At 44.5% G+C, this 18,197-nt stretch overlaps 1 long non-coding RNA gene and 1 pseudogene across 1 annotated transcript; both read left to right on the plus strand.

Moving 5' to 3' along the window:
- Positions 1 to 325, plus strand: LOC112674628 (60S ribosomal protein L36a-like; annotated as a pseudogene).
- Positions 326 to 14,294: 13,969 nt separating this feature from the next.
- On the plus strand, positions 14,295 to 17,252 carry LOC112674627 (uncharacterized). The gene is made up of 3 exons (XR_004803126.2): positions 14,295 to 14,424; positions 14,543 to 16,167; positions 16,580 to 17,252. It is a non-coding gene; the product is annotated as an uncharacterized LOC112674627 (long non-coding RNA).
- The last annotated feature ends 945 nt before the right edge of the window (positions 17,253 to 18,197 follow it).

Genomic DNA, 18,197 nt, shown 5'->3' on the forward strand with positions numbered 1-18,197 from the left:
ATGGTGAACATTCCTCAAAACTGATGGAGTTTTTGCAAGAAGTGTGGCAAGCACCAACCCCACAAAGTGACACAGTACAAGAAAGGCAGGGACTCTAGTCTCTGTAGGCCCAGGGGAAGCGGCGCTCTGACAGGAAGCAGAGTGGCTACGGTGGGCAGACTAAACCGATTTCCCGGAAAAACCCTAAAACTACAAAGAAGATTGTACTGAAGCTTCAATGTGTTGAGCCCAACTGCAGCTCTAAGAGAATGCTGGCCATTAGGAGATGCAAGCATTTGAACTAGGAGGGAATAAGAAGAGAAAGGGCCAAGTGATCCAGCTCTAAGTTGAGCAAGTTTGGAATTGCCTTTGTTCTCTCTTTCTTTTCTTTTAAAAAGATTTTATTTATTTATTCATGAGAGACCCAGAGAGAGAGGCAGAGACACAGGCAGAGAGAGAAGCAGGCTCCTTGCTGGGAGCCCGATGTGGGACTCGATCCCAGGACCCTGGGATCATGCCCTGAGTCAAAGGCAGATGCTCAGCCACTGAGCCGCCCAGGGCACCACCCCCTCTTTATAAAAAAATATTTTATTTGTTTATTTGGGGTTGTTTTGTTTTTTTATTTTAATTTTTTTTTTATTTGAGAGAGAGGGAGAGAGAGATGACAAAAAAAGGAAAAAAAGAAAGAAGAAAGAAAAAGAAAGAAAGAAAAGAAAGAAGAAAGAGAAAGAAAGAAAGAAAGAAAGAAAGAAAGAAAGAAAGAAGAAAAGAAAGAAAGAAAGAAAGAAAGAAAAAAGGAAGGAAGGAAGGAAGGAAGGAAGGAAGGAAGGAAGGAAGGAAGAAGAAAGGAAGGAAGGAAGGGAGGGAGGGAGGGAGGGAGGGAGAGCCGGAAGCATGTCCTGACCAGTTGTATGTGGGGTACAAGAGAAAGAAAAGAGCCAAAGTTGACTTTAATGTTGGGATTCTGAGCAACTGTCAGGGTCACTGTTTTCTTACGGGGCGCGGGGAGGGGGGCGGAGATGGGGAGATGGTAAGAGAAGCATAATTGGAGAGAAAAGTAAATCGGATTTGACTATATTTCAGTTTCAGGTGTCTTGAGATGTTAAGTAGCTGGGTAGCTCTATGAATCTGGGAGTCAGGAGGGAGCACTGTGGACTAGATGGTACACTGGGAAGCAGTGAGCCCGCAACCACAATTAAAACCAAGAGATGGGCAGTCTGGGTGGCTCGGCGGTTTAGCGCGCCCTTCAGCCCAGGGCCTGATCCTGGAGTCCCGGGATCGAGTCCCACATCGGGCTCCCAGCGAGGAGCCTGCTTCTCCCTCTGCCTGTGTCTCTGCCTCTCTCTCTCTCTCTCTCTCATGACTAAATAAATAAAATATATATATAAAAAAAAGATAAAACCAAGAGATGGAGTGAGTTTCTCCCTTGGAGTGAGTATAAATCAAAAGGCGATAGGTCTAAGGGCTGACCTGTGGGGCTTCCAACACATAAGGACTGGGTGGAAAATGAGGAAAAACCAGTCAAAGAAATTGAAAAGTAATGACTAGTGAAATGTGAGTACAATCAAGGGAACGAGGTGTCGTGAAATTAAGCAAAGCAACTGTTTTCAGGATGAAGGTGTAAACATTCTTGTCAAATACTGTGGATCTATGTCAAGTGCAGACTGAAGATCAACCCTGGGACTTAGCGCTTCCGCAAGCCCTTGCAGTCCTGCCCTAGAGGAGCATTTCACCTGATGTCGTATCCGAACAAAGGCAACTCCGGGCGCCTGGCTGGCTCAGTCCGTTAAGCATCTGCTTTGGCTCAGGTCATGACTGCAGGGTCCTGGGATGGAGCCCCACATGGGACTCTGGCTCAGTGGGGAGCCTGCGCCTCCCTCTCCCACCACTCCCACCCCTGCTCCTGTTCTCCCTCCCTATCTCTCTCTCTCTCTCTCTTTCTCTCAGATAAGTTAATAAAATCTTTTTTAAAAAAATTTAAAAAAAAAAAAAGGACAAAGGCAATTCCAAACTTACTCAGCAAACTTTCCTTTCTATCCAGGACATAAGGATCAGAATGATTGGCTGCTAAGAACCTGGGGAATGTTTTCACCTTCAGAATAAAGACAAAAAGAGAGTCCCCCACATAAGACCACGGTATAAAGACAAGCTGAAGGTTTACAGTTTTCTGTAAGCAATTTGAAATGAAATATCACGTTTTCAGTGGTTGGTGTTCTGCATAATTTGATTTTCTGCATTGCTGCTGCTTTTACCTATGTCACCATGTAAGGAAATGAGAAAACCCAAAGAGGAACTGCCATAATTGAAAGGTACCCCAGATGCACGCTGGGTTTTGGAGTTCCTCAATGAAAAGGCAGCCTGACATGTACCATTGGATCTACCTCTTGAGCCATGTTGTAAGGAAGGTGTGTGATGGAAACACATCCCCAGGGTCTCTGGGGACAGAGGCCACTTGGCTCGGTTGCAAAGTACCCTCACAGGAAAACAGATTCCAGGCTGATGCTGTTTGTGAGGCTTTATACCGTCTTTTCATACTGCTTTCTTTACTTAAGCACAAGATAGTTTTCAGGATGAATATAAGTAACGTTTAGTGACTGAAAGGAAACAATAATTATTTGGTAAGCATTTTAGGTTCTTCTGAGAGAAAGCAATATCATTTTGCAGTAATTTTAAAACTTGGGCAAAATTAGTGTTTTTATGTATCAAATGCGCTGCATATAACACTACTCAACTTGCATACAAGTGGAGCAACCATTTACTTGATTAACACTTTTATTGGGGGATCTACTATGTTCCAGGCACTTCGCTAGGACAAAGAATACAAACTGTCAGAGCGTTAGTAACCAGAGTTCCTATTAAATTTAGTCTCATTTCACGTGTCAAGGAATATTAGCTGTCTAAACCACACTGCAGCACCACACTCACAATGCTGTCTGGTCCCTGGGACAGACTGGAATAGAGGGCTGCTTCCTGGAGCCTGGAGCTGGCTATTGGCCTCCTCTCTTGTGTGAGGTGTGAAGCCAAGCCTAGCACTGCCCCGCTAGCAGAGGGAGAGTGCTGGGCTGCAGGCCAGAGCTCCCCGCTACCTGGCCCACTTGGCGGCACAAATGGAGGAAGTGGGAATGTGAGCAGGCCTGACAGGAAGAAGAGAGGTCATGGCAAGGGTGCTGGCCTTTCGCTGACATTGGTGTCCAAGTTATGAGTCTCCTGGTTAATGTCCTGTGCTCTGAACAACCAGATTAACAATTCTTCTTCCCTGAAAAGCTGGCTAGTAAGGAGATGAAGAAACCAGTCAGAGGTTCCTCCTCAAAGACCTTGGCTTTCTCACATAGAAGAAAGGAGTTATTGTGAAATTTTCAGATTCGTCCCAGCCTAAAATCCCATGTTAGTAAAAACAGGATTTTAAAAATAACATAACAATTAAAGAGGTTTTCCTGAATTTGTGAGGATTGGTGTATATTTGCTTCTCAAGATGGGTTGAGCAGGATCCATAGACTCCCCATCATATGGAAACTTGTTAGAAATGCAGACTTTGTCAGGCCTCAGCCCCAGGTGAATCAGTTTGCATTTTAATAAGAGCCACATTCATATGCATATCAAAGGCCATGCAGACACCGGTCTTTGAGTAGCAAGCTTCTGGAGATGAAAACCCCAAGATGCTTTGAATTTCACCAATAATGGGTTAAACCTAGGGTAACATAAGTGGGTAGCAGCTCTCCTGAAAAACTTTCGAAGATTCTGTTTACGACACATAGTTATGATGTAGTATCTGGTTAATGTAGGAACTAGTTAATGTAGGAACTAGTCAATGAAAAATCTGTTCAATGAAACTGAGGATTGCTATTTTCCATGTGGTTAATAAAGGGGGGGCAGGAGGATGCTTTTGGAAGCACCAAAAGATTGTCTGTTTCCTTCAGGTTTCCTTAAGCATCATTTTGAAAAAGATTTTCTAAATTACCAGAAACAGACATGGTTGTCTACATATCATTAAAAACCAATTGCTTGGAAATCAAGTAACTATGCATCTGGACTTAGACTAAACCTTATAAAAAAAATTAAAAAGGGACACCTGGGTAGTTCAGTGGTTGAGCCTCTGTGTTCAGCTCAGGGCTTGATCCCGGGGTCCTGGGATCGAGTCCGGAATCGAGCTCCCCGCAGGACATCTGATTCTCCCTCTGCCTACGTCTCTGCCTCTCTGTGTGTGTCTCTTATCAATAAATAACATCTTTACAAAAATTTGAAGAAACATAGTTGTACGTGCCTCTCAATGTATTTATAGTCAAATTGTCTTTTTCTTCATTCAAAAATACAATTTCATCTTATTTGAGTGGAATTAAATAAGGTTGATATTAAATTTAAATTATGTATTTGTTTTTGTTTATCCACTATTAATCATAAGGGGATATGAAAATGGTTAAAATACCCTGATATGCGCGTTATTAAGTACATAAAATATTTTCTTCTGGTGATATACAGAATCTGAAGTTCAAGAATACACCTAGAAAGAAATGGAACATGTAAATGCAATCCAAGGAGCACGGACATTTAATACTATGATGTTTTTAGCAATAGAAGATTTAATTTAACAATATGCAGAAAGAAATTTAACAGTAAAGAAAATTTTATTGTCTTAAGTGACTTGAAAATCTAGAGATAGTCTGGCTTTAGGTAAGTCTCTGTACAATGGCTCAAGCCATTTACTCAGGACTTGGTTGCTTTCTTTCCATTCTTTTCCACCGTAGGCTGCATCCTCAGCAAGCCCCCTCCTGGTCATTGAAGTTGGTGGCCACCAGCTTTAAGATCTAGGTGCTTTCTTGATTTACTTTAGCAAAGAAAAATAAAATGCTTTTGCCCCAGTATTTCCAGCACATTCTGAAATTCAGTCTCATTCAACCAACCTAGAAGCCACGCTCACCGCTAAACCAGGGCCTTGGCAGAGGAAGAGAACAGCCTGACTTGCTGTGTCCTGGCCAGGTCTCCATATTAGATCTGGAGACGGAGTGAAGCACAGGATACCTTGGTGGAAGTCAAGTTTCTTGGCCATGGGAAAAGGAGAAATGCACCCTGCGAAAGCAACACCGTACTTCCGTCACAGGGACCTGAAGGGAGAGGTGGGAGGATAAGCAGGTGAAGTTCTGTCCCCCGGTGGGTGCCTTCCCATGTTTGCATAAAAATCTCCTAAGGGAAAGGAGGGAGACCACTCTGGAGGTGGAATTTATTTATTTTTTATTATATATATATATTTTAAAGATTTTATTTTTTATTTATTCATAAGAGACACAGAGAGGGAGAGAGAGAGAGGCAGAGACACAGGCAGAGGGAGAAGCAGGCTCCATGCAGGGAGCCTGTGTCTCTGCCTCTGTGTGTGTGTGTGTGTGTGTGTGTCTCTAATGAATAAATAAATAAATAAAATTTTTTTAAAAAAATAAATAAACTGCTGAGCCACCTGGGCTGCCCTGGAGGTGGAATTTAAACTGGGAGAACAGGCTGAAGAGACAAAGCTAAAACCAGGTTCGGTGGTTGGCACAGTACCCTGACCTATGGGAAAGGTTTTGGGAGCTGAAGATTAAATTTAATTCTCTAATAACTCTGTGTGTATTTTTCAACCCATTGTTTTATGTCCATTCTCTATATTGCAGGGACCAGGATTCTTCTGAAACAAAAATACGATCAGAGTTTTCCTTGATTAGAACCTTTTCGTGACGGCTCACTGCTTATAGCATAAAGTCTAAACTTTTTAGTGAAGGGGTTCTGCAAACTCCACCACTGGTATTCAAATCGCCCTCCCTTCACCGCCCCCCCTGCACCCCAGACTCTGGCCTCCGCCAGTTCTGCACTTGCCTTCTTCCAAGACTCACCAAGCACTTTCCCTCCCTTAGCTCCCTGTGGCATGGGACTGGAATACCTCGCCTCTGTGGCCCTTCCCCTTCCCTACGCACAGTATTAGTACTGGCTGCATCTTATTTGTAGTGTGAGCTCACTAAGGATGATGAAAAAGCTTCGTTTAGCTTTGCGTAATAAGGACTTTAGACATAAATATGTACAATAAATGGAATCTCAAGGTTCTCAAATATAACTGGAAACACTACATTGAAGAAAAGATGTTTTTAAACATCAAGGGTTGTAATTTCAAATTACTTGTTTGGCATAAATCAATGTAGACACACATTCATTTGATTCGTTTTTTTTAGAAGGAAACACATCGTTTTCGAATTTTGCTGTTACATTAAATGTTTATTACAGAAATCTCATATATCAGGAAGCTCTTTTGTTGAGGGAAATGCTACAGGGGGAATTATTTCTACGATTACCACATTTTTTGAAGTTGTTGAACATCTAGCTGCTTATAGGTCAAGCAAAAAGGGTTATACTCCAAAACAAATAATTGAGTAGTATATGCACCGTTTCAGTAAGGAATATCTAGATAGTCTGGGAAATACCATGTATTTCGATTGAGTATAATATATAATCTCCATTCTGAATTGTCAGTTATCTGTCGTTTTGGTGGGTAATACAAGACACAAGTAGCAAAAAGCATAATGAGGTCAAACACCAGGGAAATAGAATTTGAGTAATAAGGGGGATAGTCAATCTATCCTCTGGGCCTCCATGTCCCCATTTATGAAACAAAAGCATTGAAATAAAAGCCAATACATTTTGTTTGTTGACATTTTGAACCAACTTCCTGAAACTTAAAAGTTAGGGTAATTTTTTCCCCCTCCAAGATTGTCGTCTTGCATCATAAAAGGTATATTATAATGATACTCAGAGCTCTCAGAGTATATCAAGACATTTTCGTAATTTTCTTTAGAGAATAGAATATGAAATTTGAATATGCTTTAGAATAAACAATCTTTAATTTTTCATGTATTTTTGGTTTTTGGAACCAGTGAAAAATTACTCTTATTCAAATTTAATGCATAAAATGCATACTATGGTTTGCAGATAGAGTTAAACTGAGAATGCAATTAGACTTTCTAGCAATGACATATTTTAGAAAATGTCTCAGCAGGCTTAACTTTCCAGCATAACGTGGAATTTCAAGGATTTGAATATAATTTAGATAAGCATATATCCTGCAAAAATTTTTGCAACTGAGGGCAAGTAATACATGTATTATTCTTATGTTGTTGTTGTTTTGTTGTTGTTGTTGTTGTTGTTTTAAAGGCCTCATTCCCTGAAACTGAGGTAATATGAATTACCATTAAGAACAAAGACTTTGGGGGCCCCTGGGCAGCGCTCAGCTCAGTCTGCTAAGCAGTTAAGCATCTGTCTTTGGCTCAGGTCACGGTCCCAGGGTCCTGGGATTGAGTCCCACACAGAGGTCCCTGCTCAGCAGGGAGTCTGCTTTCCTTCTCCCTCCCTCAGCTCATGCTTTTGCTGTCTTTCTCAAATAAATAAATAAAATCTTAAAAAAGAAAAAAAGAACATAGCCTTTGAAGTCAGATGTGAGTTCAAATCTGAGAACTGTAGGAAATGATAATAGTCATAAGGTTGTTGTGAGGATTAAACAATATATATTCATCACATAACACAATGCGTAATACACAGTGAGCCTTCAACAAATGCTTTCTACTAATTATTATTACTTTATAATTACCACAGACACAGTTTATATAATGCTAAGTTGTTACCGCTTGTTATGGGCAGTAATTTATTAGCTTGTCCTTGAATATTTGTTAGGGGTTTATCAAACACATATAGACTAAGAGGTGAAAAATTGAAGCTGTGTAAAATGCAACGGCATGGTCATGCTTCCACACAATAATATTATGCTCTGGTAAAACTTATCCTTCAACAACAGGGACTCGCTCTGAGAATTGGAAAAGGGCTAGCAGACTCTGGCTTGTGTGGGGAAGATACAAAAACCAGCCAATAAATTGGATCTCATATTTACTAACATTGCTCCAACAAGTCTCCGAAAACTTTCACAAGTTATAACACGTGATCCTCATAAAGACATTGCATAGTCATCAGAATAGGATTAAAATTTATCTCTAAATGTGGAGGAAACTGGCACTTGGAGAGGATGTGACTGAATCTAATGTCACATGGTTGGAGTGAGAGGGAGCTGGGGTTATGACCTAGTCTTTGTCCCTTCGGTGGGTCCTCTATCCACCAGCATCTCCTTTCCTTAAAGAGGAATCCAATAAATGCAGTTGGCTTCCTGACTTAAATATTTTATTTATTTTTTATGTTTTTTTACATGAGAAGTTTAAAAATCACAGGTTATCGTATTCAGTACACAAAATATCTGAACTATTTTGGAACATAAATGTTCTCTCAAATTAATTCTCCAGTTCAGTGTCTTGAGTTGGCTACAGTTGAGTTGGCTACAATCCAATCTTGAAATGTTATTCTTCTGAAGAGAGGCCGGGATAATCAGGCAATGAAGGTGAGCAACAGCACAATCTACTTATGGCACTTTGTGGTGCTTAGAGATAAGAGTCACTACAACTCCCAAAGTATCATAAGCTTTGACTTCTGTAAATGCGAAGGGACCCTGCATAAGGCATTTCTAAGAGATTAACTTGATTTTCTAAGTGAGAAATGGAACCTCAGATGCAATAAAATTATGGAAGTGTTGATGTTTGTTCTTAATCCAAATCAATAATTTAATCCCCATATAGGTTTAAGAATCAATGTTTTATTTTATTTTTAATATAAAAATCAATCTTTGGGACGACCACAACCTTTACATGAATATTTTTATCTCCTGAAATGCTGTCAAGAAGATATCTTTATAATCTTTAAAAGACGATGTGAATTCTAGGCGGATGGCAAAGTGACTAAAAACACAAGGCGGAAGTTCGCCTCAGACATGCAAATGGAAAACTGGTTAAAAGGTAGAAGCAGGCTAGATAATTATGTGATACTTGGCAAGCGTTTGCAAAGGGCTACCATTTTCTACCGTCTATATTCATAGCAGAGAACAGAAAAAGAATTAGGCACATTGTTTATAGAAAATAGCTAAATACAGAAGTATAAAATAGACAAAAAGAACATATGATATTGCAAAGAATGGGTTACTGCAGGAAAAACCTCAGGGAAGAAAGAGAAGATGAAGTAGTAAGTCTGGTAAAAGGGTTAATCATCGAGTCTCTGTCATTTGGCTGTCTAGGGTTGGAATTCTGACTCTACCACTTACAGCTTGAGGAAATTACTTAATCTTTCTGGACTTCATCTTCTTCATCTAAAAATGAGGCAGTAATTGGGCTCTCTCATGGGATTTTATGAGGATTAGAAAAAGATAATACATCTGAAGTGTTTTGCATAGTTCCTGGTACATAACAAATGCTCAACGAAAATTATCTATTATTATTGAAACACGGTCACACATAGAATTGCAAAGATTTTCAACATCAGAACCAGAACAATTATTCCCCAAATAGGTGGGTTGCAACTAAAATTAAGAACCTGCCGGGTTCACTTACGCAATGGCCTTCCTTTTGAGTTAAAAACACACCAAACAACACAAGACCAACAATAGCCACCAAATAAATCTATGGTTCACCGAGTGAGCAGAATTACCTTTCAGACAATCCTACCAATTCGTTAAAACCTAATCACGTGATTTTAAGATTAAGAAGGGTTTTTCCTATAACACTTATAAGTGAAAATTTGATCCAAAAAATGGAGATTCAAATTTTACTCCAAGGAACCGATGGCTTTAAAAATTTACTTATTGAAGATCTACAAAAATACCGATAATTTATTCATCAGACAGTATTAAATTCATGATGCTTTAAATTAAGTCCCGGTAAGGCCCACCCGCAAGCAGCATTCCTCAGGACCGGCGGAGCCAGAGTGTTAGTCACATGGCTCGGCCTCATTTTCTTTACTCTCCTCCCTGGAACGGATAAGGGGGAGCTGCTTCAGGAGGTAAGGCCAGCCTGGAAAGTCAAGGACACCTGTCGGGGGCTACCCCCAGCCTGTCACCCGGCGGGGGGGGGGGGGGGGCACGCACGTTGCAAAACTGCTGAGAAGATGAAAAGGCCAAGTGGCTCCAAAGGCACCGAGCGAGCCCTCGGCCGCGTCCCCTGCTGCTGCTCGACCCGGGAGCTGCCGGACCAGGGGCCCCGTCCACGCACCGCACCTGTCGCCCTGCCCCGCACCTGTCGCTGACCAGGCCGTGAGCGCCGCGTGCTCTGCTCACACCCGTCTGTGCGGGGGGCAGCAAACAGGGGGTGCGGAGTAGGTCACGGCAGACACTCGAAGACGGACCCCGAAACACATGGGTGTGTGATGCTCTGCAGCCGGTAGGCGGGGGCGACTGCTGGGGGTGGTCCGCGGGGGCGACTGCGGGCAGGGGGGGCTGCGGGGGCCCTTGGAGGGCTGCCGGCCTCCCCATCCCCCGCCCTCGCGTGGGCCTGGAGCTGGGGCCGCTGGGGGCAGGGCTGGCAGCGGCCATCTCGGGCGGAGTCCTGCCCTCCGGCCACTTGTGGACCCCAAAGTCTCAGCTCCCCAGGTGGAAAGACCAACGTTAGACGGGAAGACGGGGCCTTGGGGGGGATAACGAACCCGCGGCCTGACGCGGTGCGGGCGGCGGGGACAGGCGCCTGCGGCCGCAGACAAAGCACAGCGCCAAGCCGCGGGCTGCAGCTCGCCCTGCCCTCGTGCCCTCCCCGAGGCCTCCCCACGACCTCCCCACGGCCTCCCCGCAGCCCTCCCCGCGCCCTCCCTGCACCCTCCCCGCGGCCCTCCCCGCGGCCCGCCCCGAGGCCTCCCCGCGCCCTCCCCGCGGCCTCCCCACAGCCTCCCCATGCCCTCCCCACGGCCTACCCACAGCTTCCCCACGGCCTCCCCGCAGCCCCCCGCGCCCTCCCTGCGCCCTCCCCGTGCCCCCCCGCGGCCTCCCCACGCCCTACCCACAGCCTCCCCATGCCCTCCCCACGGCCTCCCCACAGCTTCCCCACGGCCTCCCCGCAGCCCCCCGCGCCCTCCCTGTGCCCTCCCCGCGGCCCGCCCCGAGGCCTCCCCGCGGCCTCCCCACGCCCTCCCCACAGCCTCCCCATGCCCTCCCCACGGCCTACCCACAGCTTCCCCACGGCCTCCCCGCAGCCCCCCGCGCCCTCCCTGTGCCCTCCCCGCGGCCCGCCCCGAGGCCTCCCCGCGGCCTCCCCACGCCCTCCCCACAGCCTCCCCATGCCCTCCCCACGGCCTACCCACAGCTTCCCCACGGCCTCCCCGCAGCCCCCCGCGCCCTCCCTGTGCCCTCCCCGCGGCCCGCCCCGAGGCCTCCCCGCGCCCTCCCTGCGGCCTCCCCACGGCCTCCCCGTGCCCTCCCCTCGGCCTCCCCGCGGCCTCCCCGCGCCCTCCCCGCGGCCCTCCCCGAGGCCTCCCCGCGCCCTCCCTGCGGCCTCCCCACGGCCTCCCCATGCCCTCCCCACGGCCTCCCCACGGCCTCCCCATGCCCTCCCCACGGCCTACCCACGGCCTCCCCATGCCCTCCCCACGGCCTCCCCGTGCCCTCCCCACGGCCTCCCCACGGCCTCCCCATGCCCTCCCCGCGGCCTCCCCGCGGCCTCCCCCTGCGCGGCCCGGCGCTCCCCCGGGAGCACTGCCTTCCCCGCCGCGGAGCGCGCCTCGGCGGCCAGGCTCTTTTTGCCTAGAGTGTAATAGAAAAGCAATACCTCCAACAATAAAAAAGGAATTACACTCTGGTGAGGGACTAGTAAAGGTTTCCAGCACTTTCACAGGCCAACCAAATGTCTTCCTCGGCCATGTAAATGCAGTAAAAGGATATCCGCATTAAATTACAGGATTTATAGTCGGCAGAAAGACGAAACCGCGGAAAGATCATTTTTGCATTAAAATTTGGTTTTCTCAACTAGTATATATTCAAAAAATATAGGTGCCTCTTGCTAATGAAGTACATCAAAGCACATTATGTTCTGCATTTTGTGAGAACTCGGCAATTTATAAACGCTATTCACATTTAATTAGTAGTCATTTCTTCTCCATAAGCATATTTACTCGGATCTCTTGTTCCTACGGCAACCCCGCGAGTAGTGCGGCTCCGAGAACAGCCTAGACTAACCTAAAAAAAGATGGAGATTAATGAGCAAGCTCAATATTAAGACTATAATGCAAAAGACCAAGCGGTAAGATTGGTGAGAGGAGCATTACAAAGAAGCCTCAAATAAGAATCTCTTACTTCAAGGAGCCTATTTATAGCAGCAGCGCAGATTTTATTTATTCGAGTGCCTACGGTATACAGGGAGTAGAGATGACTCATTTAGTGCTAAGTTCTGCTTAATTGGCTAACCGCTCAGGTAGATGTAACACATGTACAGACACATACACATGCATGTATATAATTATAATCTGCTTAGCACACTTATCAGCGGACTCGATAAACAATATTATAAGCAATTGTGCTTCTGGTTATTTCCCTTTAATGCGGCACTTGTTTAAAATTAGGGAGTCTTGAAAATTAGCCTTGATAGAAGATGAGGTCACGAAATGTTTAGTGAAAAACGATTCTGAAATCTAGACATTTCTGTTATTTTGAGGCTAATTCTCTGATCAGCTTCTTATTCCAGTTCCGTTACACAACTCGTACTAAAGAGGTGACTTGGAAATAAATAACAAGAGCACTGTTAATGGTACCAGGAACAGTCAATCAAAATTCTGCGTATTCTCCTGAATTCTGCTTACAGGGTGGACAGTCCTTAAAGATTTAGGTGGAGGAGGCAGTTGTAAGGAACTACAGCCTAAATCTGCTTCTTTGAAAAAAAAAAAATCATACAATTGTAGTATAATACCCACAAGAGATAAATTTAAAATAATCAAAAATAATTTAAACTTCAGGGAAAAAAATCAGATTAACTGAAAACAAAACACAACCAACCAGAGACCCCAAACTCTTAGAGTCAAACTAACTTTATTTTGCACATTGTGGATGGGTGGCTCATAATTAGTGCACATTATGTGTCCTAAAAGATCCATTACATCTCAAAACAGTACGTGGGGGAAACACAGAATATAAAGAGGGGCAAAAACCAGAAATTGTATAATCCTTATTATCAAATCTCGCATAGTACAAGTGACAGGTTCTTCTCAGAGCCGAGCCGTTCATTCTGGCTCTAACAACATAGAGGCAATAGCATCGTTATCATGCCTCTAAATTATCCTGCTTAGTGGCAAAAAGTAGAAATGATTCCTTCTGACCTTTCTACATTGCTTCATTAAGTCTAACTTGCAAGCAACAAGTAAAAACGAGAAGCTTTCTGCAGCCGCCTCTGATATAACTGATTAAAAGTAGCTGCTCAGCATCTGCTCAGGAGACTCTGGCTACGGCTCACGTGCTAAATGAGGGTAAATTCAGTGTGTGGCGAGAAACGCTTGCTATGCATTCACTAATATTCATCTCCGTTCAACCAGGGCATTTGCATCGTGTCCCTTTTTTTGATCTAGAGGGATAGCAGTGGCTGTAAAACAGTTTGTATGCCTTGTCCCGAATTATCAGTCAATAATAAAATTGTATTGTGTGGCTGTAGAAATAAGAAAGGGAAGCAATATTTTACAACCATTAATCTGTGCAAATATTAATGGTCAACCGAGTCCACGGTCTCAAATTCAGTCCCATGACACATCAGTCCTCTTTAAAGAACACCTAATAGCTTCTACCTGTGATTTTCCTTTGTGGAAATGTGCCGTTACCAGCAAGTATTGTCTATGCAGGGAATTAATTATACTCAACAATTAAATCACAAGGCATTTGTCTCCCAGATAATCTATGAATTTGAGTTCAGCATTTCTATGGGTACTTTTGTGCCTCTCTGGCGAGTATTTCAATACCAAAGAACACCGGCAACTTAAATGCCATTCCCTGGGTTTTATGAAAAAGCAATATAGGAAAGGAAATAGGGCAAATATCAACAACAAAGAACCCCTACTTTGAGTCAAACAATAAATGCAAATAGAAGAACCGCAGCAGAGGGGAGACTTAGGGGGTGAACCCCGGGGCTCTCAGTATTCCTTCCTGAAAATGCTCACCGGCTAGTTTGAGGCAAGAATATTCTGCTCCCTTAAAAAAAAAAAAAAAAATCCTAATCGTCGTCAGTGAATCCTCCTCGCTCAGCTTCCCAGGCAGAATTACAACGCAGTCCCAGAGGCACCGGGACATGAACACTGAACCCTGTCGCCGAACATAATCAGCCCAGAAGAGCAGCTAACTTCTTAAATAACCACAATTAAATTTCACACACTCTCTTCTCCCTTCCTGGTTTTCAGACGTGGGGTTATTTATCAGAGAAGAAAAATTGGAGGCTGCGGCTTCCGGAGGCAGCCGGGCTCTCCTAACCTAATCAGCGGCCGCCGCCCCGCAAGCCAAGGCCCTGAACCCCGCCCCCGCCCCGCCCCGCCCCCGCGCCCCGGGCCCGACCTCCACCGCCTGCAGAAGGCGCCCGGGCCACCGGCCGCCGCCTTCCGGGAAATCGGGTAACCCCCCCCCCCCCCAGGAGGGCGCCGGGAGCGCGTGTGCGTGTGTGCATGGGTGTGCGTGGGGGTGTGCATGGGGCGGGGGGATGCCAGCGATTTGCTTTGTCTGTATTTCCAGCTCTCGGCCACCCGCCGCCACCACGAAGGCCGAGGGGAAGCGGCCGAGCCCTGGGGCCTCCGGGCTCCAGCAGCAGGCTCCGAGAAGAATGGAGATTTGCAGATCTGATAATGAGCCAGTTAATGACATAAATGATACCTCAAGAACCTCACTAAACCATCCAGGTCCTACAATTTAATCTGTAATAAATACTCCTGCATCATTGCGAGATGGCTGCTCATAATGGCAAATGAAATATGCTGGTATGATAGGTACAATAAATCTGGATTTTCCTATGGTTCCCTCAGGCTAGAACAATATGTAACCACAGTGCGCACTGTCAGGATGAGCAGATCTCAAAGCCATCATAAAATCTAAATGGGGACTAATTAGGAGGCCCTTCCCTTCCAGAGTTACTATTTCTATTGACATTTTCCATGCATGAGCCTCTCCATAACATCATAAGTCACCAAGATAAGAACTCCCTAGATTATAGGGAAAAAGCTTTAATGGAGAAGTTGAACTCAAAGGCGATGCATAAATTTTCCTTTTGATACTATGGGAAGTCTGTGTTCAGTACTTTCTTTACAAACTTTCCAGCCAGGAGCAGGGCACTTCGCAGCCCCTCTGCGCGCTTGCCTTTGGCCTGGCCCGTCGGTGTCCGCGCCGAGCGCCGGGTCGGCAGGTGCCCAGGGAGGGCATCAAGGCCAAGGGGCCGCTTGTAAAACTTCAGGTCAGGACAGCCGGGAGGCGGGCTTAGCAGGTTGGCGGCTGCTTCAGGGCCTTTTGGCTCGAAGGTTGGGATTTTCCTAAAGGTCACCTAAGATTCGGCTTTCCCAAGGCCCTTCCAATCAGCAACGAACGAGCAGAGTTCTTCAAACAGGCCCTTCCAAGGCAGGGAAGTGACAGCTCTTTCGACTAGCCAGGGTGCCACAGGGTGCCACAGGGTGCCACAGGTCCTGGGGAAGGGTGAGCAGTGCGGCTTTGTGCTGCAGGGGGTTGGGAAGGAGATCCCCAGGCACCCTGAAGGGGCAAGGTGGTGGCTAGAAACCAGGGCCTTCCTGTCAGATGAACCTTCTCTTTAGTTGCCTACCAAGGATATGACAAGTTTGGGAAGTTTCACGAGAAGCAAAATCCTCAGTGAAAGTGGCGATGAAAATAACTAATCCTGTAGGGTTGTTGGAAGGGTTGAAATGTGCATGTGGATAATTTAAAAAATAGCTATGAATATTATCCTGAGGTTTATTATTTCATTTCAAAGGAATAAGATTAGGAAAATACCACGGAGAGGGGATGTGCACCCCAGTATCCTCTTTTCTTAATCTTTGTTTTATGCAAGAGGAAAAGCCAAACATGGAGGTGGTGAGTTGTTGTATGATCTTATAAAACGTTAAGTCCTGGATTAAAGTCCTGGTCCAATTCTTAGCTTAATTATTTGCAAGTATTATCTGTCTTTGGTATTTGTTCAAGTGTTTTTGGTTACTGAATAATGAGTGCAGGACCAAGCCCAGCACTGAGCTCTCTGTGGGCAAGTTAGTCCTGCAATTCCGTTAAGAGCTGAGGTTTGGAGCTCTATGGGGTCCTCAAGCATTTTCTCTCTAGAGTGTGGGTCTGCAACCAAGACCACTTACAACTGTGCATAAAAAGTGAGTAACGTACAAATAACTATCATGGAACAGAAAATTGAATTGCCTCTCCTACCTATTGATTTAGCTACTAGTGGAGTAAATACGGTTCTGTTCTTGACTATCTTCTACTCAATGCAATAGATCACACTCTCTGATAGACATCCGATGAATGGCTTTAACCGCAAATACTTTCAGTTTGAGTTTGAGATTGAACTGATGGTATCTTAGAAGAGAAATAACACAGTTCTGTGTGTACATCTATTCATTTTAAATTTCTGTATAAACTTCGTCGCATTCTTGCCTTCCAGGGGGGCTGAGTTTGTATTTTATTATTTTAATGGTCTTGTTTTTTGGGCATTGGGCTTGTATAAACTTTGGTAAAATCATTTCTTTTTCTTTTTTTAAAAAAGATTTTATTTATTTATTTAAGATAAAGAGAACACCAGCAGAGGGAGAAGGGGAAGCAGACTCCCTCTGAGCGACGAGGCCTATGTGGGGCTCCATCCCATAGTCCTGAGCCCAAGCAGACATTCAACTGACTGAGCCACCCAGGCACCCCTGGTGAACTCATTTCCTTTGCTTGTCTTAGCCACCGAAATGCAGCTTGTATCAGCTAATACTGAAAATTGTGAAAATGTCCTCTTCATGTTTTATATTTTTATAGAAAATGCCATGGTTAGCTGTAAATATAAGAACATCAATGTAATGAAGATAAAATATATTTCAAAGCCTATATAGCGTTCAAACTTTGCAGTTTTTTGTGAAGTTAAAATGTATAAATTACATTTAAAATATTTAAGAAATACAAGTTAGATTGTTAGAACCTAACACAATTTTCCTTGTAAGACTATTTATCATTATTTAACTGAAGCACTCATCTTCTTGATTTTTCTCACATCAACAATACTAAAATAATTTTATTAAAAGCAATGTATACACTGAATTCTACACTGAAGCCACCACTAAAAAAAAAAAAAAAAAAAAAAAAAAAAGGTAATAGCAAAAGCAGCAAAAAAGTCATCATGTCGAGACCCGGGATCCAGTCCTGCATTGGGCTCCCTGCATGGAGCCTGCTTCTCCCTCTGCCTGTGTCTCTGCCTCTCTCTCTCTGTATGTCTATGAATAAATAAATAAAATCTTAAAAGAAAAAAAGTCATGTCATTGGACTTCTTTATTCCACTACACTCTTATTTGAGGTGGTGAGAGAAAACACTGTTTAACACTAATAATTTTCAAACTTCAGGTGTTTCCTGGGCCCCAGTCAGGCTTTTAGGATTTAGGGCCAGCTGTAGGGTCAAAAATGTTCTCTTACAAGACTTAACACAGGTAAAAGTAGACGGAAGATCTTGTGAACTGAGATGTCCTGTCGTAGCCCTGAATTCTGAACTGAAAATTATCTTAGAATTGAAAATTACCTCCCAGCTTCCCACAGCCCTGTCTCCATGGGGCTTCTGAGATACTGATTAGCTTTCTAAAGCTTAGGTGTTTAGAGTTACAGTTTATTCACTCAAAAAACCATATATTTTATGTCTCTTCTGTGTCACACACTATTTGGGGTGATACATCATGTACAAAACAGGCAAAAACTCTGTCTTGGTGGAGCTTATGTTCTATCACAGGGAGAAAGATAATAAATACGACACAGGTAAATTTATAATATGTTGGATGGTGATAATGCTATGAGGACAAAGAAGCAGTGTTAGAGGGAGAGGAAGTGGCAGGGGTGCTGCAGAGGAGGGTACTGAGATTTTATATGGGGCAGTTAGGCAATGCCTCACAGAGAAAAGGAACTGGAGCAAAGACCTGAAAAATATGAGGAAGCCAGTCCTATGGATATTTGGAAACAAAGCACTCGAAATAGAGAAACAGCAAGTGCAAATGTCCTGAGGTGGAGCCATGCATGTCACCTTTAAAGAAAAGCCAGAAGCTTGGTTTCACTGGAGAGGAGGGGGCAAGGATGACAGCAATGGGAGAGAAGGTCAAAAAGGTGGCAACTGGCCAGTGGCCTACATTCTTTGTAAAAATGTTGACCTTTATTTTGAGTGAGA

This window comes from Canis lupus, chromosome 36, assembly GCF_003254725.2.
Source record: "Canis lupus dingo isolate Sandy chromosome 36, ASM325472v2, whole genome shotgun sequence".
Taxonomy (NCBI): Eukaryota; Metazoa; Chordata; class Mammalia; order Carnivora; family Canidae; genus Canis; species Canis lupus.